This window comes from Clupea harengus, chromosome 10 (assembly GCF_900700415.2).
Source record: "Clupea harengus chromosome 10, Ch_v2.0.2, whole genome shotgun sequence".
Classification (NCBI taxonomy): Eukaryota; Metazoa; Chordata; class Actinopteri; order Clupeiformes; family Clupeidae; genus Clupea; species Clupea harengus.
The window spans coordinates 26386032-26395096 of NC_045161.1; the positions used below are offsets into that span (position 1 = coordinate 26386032).

The following is a 9065-nucleotide window of genomic DNA, read 5'->3' on the forward strand; positions in this document are numbered from 1 at the left end:
ATTGCTGTTGTGTGATTACATGGTTTATGCTTGTGCTTATTTTAACATGGCCCTGCATCAAACTGAGTCAGTGGTCTCTGACATGGAAGGGAGTTGGCTTCAACAAGAGATTCATCAAAAAATAAAAACAATACATTATTCTTTGATACGTGCTCATATGTGGTCATAATGACGGCCTTCTCCTGTGAATCTGCAAAGGTTTTAGTACATGGAAATTAAGTCTTCGCATCCTTGCAAGTCCTGCAAGTCTTATCTGCGTTTGTCAGGAAAGAGGGATGGTGCTTCCACTGTCAGAAAATGGTGGGACAAAATGGAGAGAGGACACATAAACAGGAAGAGGCGAGGCCTAAGGCCTGAGTCTGTGGTTTCTTCCTTATACGGGATCCAAGGCAAGAATTCCATGCATAGTGGGCATTCCTTCAAGCAGGGCGGAGGGAAATTGGAACTCGGCTCAATGTGTAATCATCCTCGGGGAAGAACAGCTTAACAAATCAGGAGTTTCGGCATTCGCTCTGCCTCTTCGCTGTGACCGAACTTGCACTTGTGACTCTAAATCTTATTTATGTGAAGCCACTCTGTCACGTCGATGGCAGCTGGCGATAGAATTTTCATTTTTTTTAACACCTTCTCTTTTTGTTTTAGCGCAAGGTGAAATGGATTTATACCGTTGCCGTGTTGTTGCCCCGAAAGGATTGCCGTTGATGTGTGTGATAAATGTGTCAGGTTGACTGAGATCAATGGAGGACTCGAAAGACAGTCCAGGCCCGTTCACTGAGTGAGACAGAACATAATTACCCCCAGCCCCCACCCACCCGCACACAGCAGCTCCCAAGGCGGAGCGGAGTGCCGTCTACAGGCACCCCTCCACCCAGAGCTGGGGGATAAAGTTGATAGTCACAGTACCTCCCAGTCTGGAAGGAAAGTTTGTGCAAACATGAAAGGATGGTGGTTGATTAATATCAGCAAATTATATCAGTAAATCTGTATATTTTCAAATTCAGCCAACCTCCTCTGTAATACAGGTAATAAGTTTGAGCTTATTCTTAGTTTTAATATCATTACTGGTAGTGGGTATAATGGGTAGTTATCTTCCATATGCTCAACAGACTCAGATGGTGTGAATTCCTAAAAATAACAGCTCAAAAAAGATGTGAAAGAAATTGAAATACATCATTTGTTTGCCATTTTGAGACTAGAAGTTAATAGGTTTTTCGGGGGGGGGGGTTATATTATTGTTATTACAGTCTGCTGAGGCGAGGCAATGTCCGCACAGCCTGGCTGTTTGAACAGCACACTTGACCTGCCCTACTTCAGCTGCAGCAGTGTTAGCCCACATGATGGCTGAGCCTGCCTCAGACCCGGGCCAGATCTGGGCCAGATCCACTCAAAATCCAGCCGCTACCTGGGCTTTATTCTCAATGAAATCGGCTGCTCCTGATTGGCTGTTGCAGTGAGTCGGTTTGAAAAAAAAATGTCAAAGGCGAAATGTTTGTATGAATGATTTAAGCCTGCTGGCATGAGCAGAGACAGGCCAAGTCAATGGCCCATCAATCATTCACAACGAGCGGTGTGGAGACGCCTGCCTAACCCAGTTTGGCACTCGGAAACATTCCCTGAAAACAATGAAAGCTCCGCTGGGTCTTAAGTAAGAGAAAGAGGAAAACATGCTGTCCTTCTTTTTTCTTTACACACTCCAGTGCTCTGTTATGCGTGTGTACACACACACACACACACACACACACACACACACACACACACCAGTGTCCTGCTTCACTGCTTTCTCTTGCTCAGGGTTTTTCTACCTTGAGTCATTTAAGGTGCGCTGCCTGAACTGTAGCCCCCACCCAAATACACACATACACTCTACCCCCCCACCCCCCACCAATCCATGCTCACTGGTCAGTGGCTCTGTAAATGCTTGTGTGTTAAATGGAGCCCTAGCATCTCCAGGGCACTTCCCTAGAGTCCATTAACCCCCCCCCCCCCCCAACACATGCACACACACACACGCGCACGCACGCACACGCACGCACGCACGCACGCACGCACGCACGCACGCACGCACGCACGCACAAGCATCCCCCAGCCCTTCCCACGCTCCCACCACACACACACTCGCACACACACACACACACACAGACACACACACACTTTAGAAAACATAATGTGTGCTTTTCATTCACCTGAAACATGCTTTGCACTTTGCTCTCAAGATTCAACACAAAAAAAAAAGGAAAGGCTGGAGATACTCTTTTTGGATATAAATACCCAGAAAAGCACAGAGGTAAAAGGGGAAGGTGATTTCAGGGGCTATGTATTTTTCATTGGTATTTGGTTCACCTTTTTTGGCTGCCCTGAAAAATACTCAGGCCCCATCAACCTGTCTCTGGTTGGTGCACTTAAGACACAGGTGATGTCCGCACTGTAAATGGACTCCGGCTGGGTCGGAGCTAAGGAGCATCTGCATGTGGTGAGCTGGGAGGGCCAGGGAGGCCTGCTTCATCCAAGCAAAGCAAAAAAAAAATCAGAAGCTACTGAATATTCCCCCCAACCCGTGCCACTTGAGTATAAAGCGGAGAGGTCACGGCAGTTCGCCTGGGTAGAAGTGCTGGAGATAGAGTGGTAGATTGAGCCAGGGTTTCTTCTCTCTCGAAGGGGTCTCGCCTGCGTGCTGCAGCGGATATTGAGCTATCGATCTCTTGGCAGTCATTTTTCATCGTGAACGTCTTCATATTCTGAGGAGGAGCTCGGTGGGACCAGGGTCCCTCGGACCCAGAAGCATAAAGACCTTTTCAATGGCTAAATTGCATTTCTTTGACAGATTAGGAGCCTTTGAATTTTGTTAATGGCCCTAATGTTCTTGAATTGTCTGATCACTTAACTTTGATTAGAAACAGCCCCCAAATCAGAACAGTAAATGGTTTAGATAATGTGAGAATTTGTCTCCTTGCCTTTTTGTTGAAAAGCCCTGCTAGACAGAAAATGGTTTAGCCTAAATTATCTTAATGGATTTGGAATTAAAATTAAAGTGCTGTCATGTATTCTGGAAAAAAGAAGTGAAAAAAAAAAAAAAACCCCGGAAAAGCCTTTATTTCTGGGAGCTTCTGTGACTTTTCAGGGCCCAATGTCTTTGCATAACCGTGCGTTATGATGAAGTTCGTATATGGTGCTTATTCAAAGTGTAAATTAATTAATTATTTATTTAGCCCCTGGTTTTTGGATTGCAATGCACACTGCAATACAATAGTCAGGCAGAATGTTACTCTAATCATGATAATTAATATAACAATTCCTTACGCGACTCTCATCAAAGCTGTACTGAGTGAAGTGAATTCTTTCTCCACTTTAGATTTCACCCCTGCCTCTGGGCCATAAAGAATTTATTGGAGTCTCTTTAATTTATTAGCGGAGTCATTCCATCGACTCGGAAACTTGGCTTAGGCTCAGGGCTAGATTTGTAGATTTTTAAGCTGTATTTCTCCAGCAGCAAAGTTTGCCACAGATCCTGAAAACCTGCTTATTTTCTCTCGTGTGCTGTTTGGGGAAAAGTATTTTTAAAGAAAGGTGCATGGACTAAATGTGAGTTTATTGCTCTTTCGCCTCTTAATAGATTGATGTTTGCCAAATCAAAATATTTGTTTTGGTAATTTATTGTTTCTTATATGTCTCATATGTTGCAGTAATTTCATTTTGTAAATCTAGTGACTGGCTTGTCCTGGTTGGCAAATGTTTGTCTTGTCTGTGTACTGGGCACACAGAGTACAGTTTGGCCTTTGTTCAAACTGATTATGCAAATATTCAAAGTTATTATTTGTATGACCAGTAAAGTACCATCACAATCAAATGTGTTAATCATTTGCCTGTCTGCTCTGAGATATCTACGGCAGCCAAACTTTCGAGTTCCCAAACGATCAGGGTGGCTGATCTCCGATTTAGATATAGCGGGGAACACAAAGCATTTGCAGTGCTGGAAACACAAAAAAAAAAAAGTCAAAGAAGGGGGGAAAAAAAAGAGAGAGGAGGCAGCAGTCAAATGAGATGATGGCGATGGCGTTCCCACTCCCGCTCCCCTTGGTGCGCGGCACATCCGCTGCAACGTGGGAAACTGACACTGTCAATTTATCAGAGAACAAAAGCGTTCCTCAACGGGTAAAAAACACAACGCAGGGTCCTCTGAGAGCAAACAGTCCACCCCCCCCCATTCCCCCATCCCCCCCACACACACACATCATCTACCTGGATTTCTAAACAGGAAGTGGGATGCGTACACAGGGGCCCCCAAAATAGACGAGGCCTCTGAATTAGCATGTTAGAAGAGGGGGATCGAAAACAAAACAAAAACACATAAACACACGAGCCGGTTCAAATGCTCCAAGAGCTCCACCAACACAGGGGATGAGGGAGAAAAAAAAACTATTTTTTATTAACTGTGTAAACTTTTTCTTTTTTTTTTCACTCCCTCTCACAAGGAATGAGGCCGTAGTCTTGAGTTGACTAGTTAACAGATGATTGTGCTTTCAGAATGAATACGAGGACTTACTGTAAATAACACATCACTGCTCCTAATTATGGGCACTGCGCGAATGTGAGTGTGTGTGCGTGCGTGCGTGCGTGCGTGCGTGTGTGAGTGTGTGTGAGTGTGTGTGTATTTGGGGGAGAGAGGGTGAGAGAGAGAAAGAAAGAGCCATAGAGACAGAGACATTGGGAGAAGGGGAGAGAATTAGCCATTGCTAATTAGTAGAATCAGTCAGGGGAGGTTGAATACAAAATCAAACGTGAAAAATTTATATTTTTCATTTTCTCCATAGACAGCCTTGCTTACAGTTGTCTTACAGTAGTCTTGCTAATGGAATTATACAGCCTTTACATCACATAAACTCTCTGTACTAACCAATGCACTTGAGAGCCATGCTGTGGAGAACATGGAGAATGCTGTGAGAATTGCTCTGCACAGTGAGTAATCAGCGAAATGCCCCGGTGAGCTCTTGTGTGGGTGCATAGCTTTCAGGACTCTACTCTTGTTAGCAGTGCTGATTCCACCCTCCTTCTTGGCTTCACCTTTTTCCTGTTCTTCGACACTGAAGAATGGCCCTGAAATGGGAACGAGCCGTACAGACGAGACATGCTCTTAGCGAGCCTCAAATACACTCTGATGTGAAAGGGTCCAGCTGAAGGACTCGGGCTGAATTGAAGTTGGCACACAGTGATTGAATGGTCTGTTTTATGGTCTCGGTGAAGGGTTGGATGATTGTTGCATTGATGCATTACGATGCTAATGTGAAAGATTTTTTTTAAACAATGTACTTAAATAGTATGCATGCCAGCATAATGAAGTTAAACTCATTCAAACCCTTTTCACTGTGTCATGCAGTTGTTTTTATGAATGAAAAGATCATTTACGGAGAACACTGGCCTTGTACCATTACACGTTCCATGGGGTCTTGTGACACTGGCCAAGTACAGTTAATGTAAACAATCATTCCACTGCAACTGTCATAGATATCAGTGAATGAAAAAACACACACTATACACACTACACGTACACAATCCATTTGGGTGTTGTGATGCAGCCAGACACTGTTACATGCTAGTTTGATCATATTTTTAACTCATTTTACAGCGAGTGTGTGGTCATCACATCAGTAAATGAACACATAGCTTTCATAAAGCTCTTAATGCTTGTAGCCTACCTGCTATCACTTCATGCAGTGTCATATCAGCTGAATACAATCCATGGTTCTTTCAATAGGTTTTGCATTTATTTAGCATAGATAGTCTTTCCAATTTTTAAAAACAAGGAAAATCGAGTTCAAATCTGAGTGCTTGTTTTTATGAATAAAAAAACATGAAGGCCAACATGCATCGTGATGCACTGAGAATAGTTTTATAATCAAATCGTTACCCTTTGAATAGTAATCGAATCGAGACGTGAGGCCAGTGAAGGTTCACACCTCTAGTATGGTGTGTGTTGAGCAGAATGTCTTGTGTGTCTGTGAGGAGTTGACTATGTGCGTGTCAGACATGCTGAACACCTCGTCTCATCTCTCCTCTTTGTGTGTTTTTTTTCCTCTTCCTTTCTCTTTTGACATCCAGGTGTCTGATCCTTTTGTGACTTTCTGCTGCCCCTGTTTCTAGAAGAATACACTGGTAAGTCACATTATACACCTCTCTCTGGTCAACCCCCCCCCCCCCAGCAGGCTAGCACTTCTCTGGCCATCTCTCCGAAGAAGAAAAACCCTCTCACTGTTTTCCTATTCCCTTTGCTGCTTGCTTTCTGTAAAAAGCTTAAGCAGAGGCCTAGAGAAGCTTGGCACTTTTAGCTTGTGTATACTGTTTCCTCTTTGTCTTCTTCTTCTTCCTCCTCCTTTCAATCCGTTTTTTTTTTTCACTTTCCCAAAAGGAAAGAAGGGGTTAGGCAGAGGAGGGGGAGGTGGGTGAAAAGAACTTAGCAGTTTGTTTTATTCCTTTATGTAACTGCCTCCACTGTGCATTCCATATGCTTAAAGAGCTGTGGTGGATGTCTAATGCGCCAGGGGAGGGGAGGGGGGAGGGGAGGGGGGGAGGGGAGGGGGGCGGTGTGGATGTTATATAAGCTGACCTATGTGTTCAACTGGCCGGGTCATAGAGGCCAGGGGCAGGGCAGAGGTTTTCTCCAATGACAGAGGGATTTTAGGACTCCACTCCTCTCCTCTCCTCTCCTCTCCTCTCCTCTCCTCTCTTCTCTTCTCTTCTCTTCTCTTCTCTTCTCTTCTCTTCTCTTCTCTTCTCTTCTCTTCTCTTCTCTTCTCTTCTCTTCTCCTCTCCTATCCTCTCTCCCTCCCCTCTTCTTAATTCTCCTCTCCTCTCCTACCCTCTCTCCTTTCTTCGGTGCGGCTTTCTTGATTCACTCAATCTCGCTGGATGTCCCAAAATAAAAAATAAAAAAGGCGCAATGCATGTGGTTATGTAACCTTCCCGTGGTCCTCACCCCCACCACCCTACACAGCACAGGGTGCGCACACACACTCAAACATTCAAACACTCACACACTCACACACTCACACACTCACACACTCACACACACACTCACACACTCACACACTCACACACTCGGACGCTCATTTGGACACAGGCACTGACACACACACACAAACTTGCATGTGCAAACACCAACACATACACTTGAAAGAATCCATTTACACACTCTCAAACACACAAACTGTACATGCTCATTTGGACACTTGCTCTGCGACACATACTCATACACACATACACACACACACACACACACACACACACACACACACACACACGCATGCTCAAACACACTTACATGTTCCAAGACAACCACACATGCACACACACACACACACACAGTGAACTGCGTATGCACACACTCACATGCATACATACCTGAACATGCCTGCACGCAGAAGCATGCACTTACACAAAAACACACACACACACACACATCTCACTCACATGTTTCATATTTGGTGTGAGTCACATTTCATTTTGAAAATGCTCTCTTCCCCACGTCCTGTCACTGTCATGCAGAGGCAAAAGGGGTTTATCCTAACACCTTGGAACAACAAGAAAAAACAGTGTGCACTCACAGACCTACAAAAGGAAAAAACTGTGTGCACTCACAGACCAACAAAGGTGCTCTACCTTCTGTCCTCAGTCTGTGGAGTCCTACTCATAAGACACCGTATGCGTCATGCTGTGTTTTCCTGAGCCCAATAGCGCAACAGACTTGCTGCGGTGTGCTTTAGATGCGCTGTACCCACTTCATGTTAGGCGTTATTGTACATGTACCATATATTGAATACTTAAATACATGCAATGGGCTTTTAATATTTTTAATATAAAGCTCATGTTGCATAGCATAGTGTTTGGGTTAGGTTTAGGGTTAAGGTCAGTCACATGTGATATGGACTTACATGAGGACTTGTTAATATGAGACAGATATTTATAGTGTATGCATTTGTTGTGTAAATTAATGTAATACCTTGAATTACTCCGAAAATGATAAACAGAGATAGTGTCTAACTATGTGAAATCAGTCGCGCACACGTGTCTCCCTCCGATAATAAAATGACATGCTTGGGAACTGCTGAGCGCTTCTTAAGACTTCACACCAAATTAATTTGTTACTGCGTGTACTGATAGCACTAAATGCTTCTCACTGCTTAATTGATTTGCTGGATGGTCCCAGGGGATGGTGCTCACAGTCCGCTCGCTCCCGAGGAGGACGAGCGGCGGTGTGGACGAAGCTTAGCCCTGCATGCGTCTCAAATCTGTCTCGCGACTGACTGTGCCCGCCAGTCTAATAGCTTTTGCTGTTTAGCGTGTAGCGGCGTTAGCAAGTGATCTGGTGTTGCTGTAATGCATCCAGAACAAATCCCTCTAATGATGGCCTGTGGGAAGGATCCCAGGAGTCGTGCAGCTTCTTTTAGGTCGTAATCAACACAAATTAAGCACTCTGCATACGGTGTAACTTCCCAAAACAATTTCATTCCGTTTCTTTTAATCCAGAAACATATATGCATATATGCCCTGCGTGTGTGTGTGTGTGTGTGTGTGTGTGTGTGTGTGTCAGCAGTGGCAGTCAATCAGATTTCAAGACTCTGGTTTTTGTGAAGTAGCCCTCTACCCTATTGTGCCCAATAATGACCCTGGTAATGTAACCCTGTGTGTTATCATTGCTGGTGGATTGAGGCTGTGTTTATATTCTTGAGGCGGGGAAAATGTGCCGGTGGAGCTGTGGAGATGTGTGTGTGTGTGTGTGTGCACCTTGGAGCTGTGGAGATGTGTGTGTGTGTGTGCACCTTGGAGCTGTGGAGATGTGTGTGTGTGTGTGTGCACCTTGGAGCTGTGGAGATGTGTGTGTGTGTGTGCACCTTGGAGCTGTGGAGATGTGTGTGTGCACTGTGGAACAGATGGCTGGGAGCCCGTATGGGAGCGCAGGCCTGTTGTTTGCTGATTGCGCAGCATTGAAACAGGTGGCTGGAGAGGAAAGCCTCGTCCCAGTTGTGGCCTTCCTCAACGGCCCTTGTTTTTATTAATCCCTCTCGTGTGTGTGT

The 9065-nt window shown here is 44.8% G+C and overlaps 1 protein-coding gene across 6 annotated transcripts in view; it reads left to right on the plus strand.

The window, feature by feature from the left end:
- The window catches only part of LOC105895221 (LIM domain containing preferred translocation partner in lipoma), a 174011-nt gene that overhangs the window by 17620 nt on the left and 147326 nt on the right, over positions 1-9065 (plus strand). For 3 of the 6 annotated variants that reach the window (XM_031574610.2, XM_031574612.2, XM_031574614.2), the window contains one exon: positions 6094-6147. The exons of the other annotated variants lie outside the window; for them this stretch is intronic. The gene's annotated coding sequence lies outside the window, so the exon portion shown is untranslated. The remainder of the gene's footprint in view (positions 1-6093; positions 6148-9065) is intronic. 6 annotated transcript variants of the gene reach the window in all.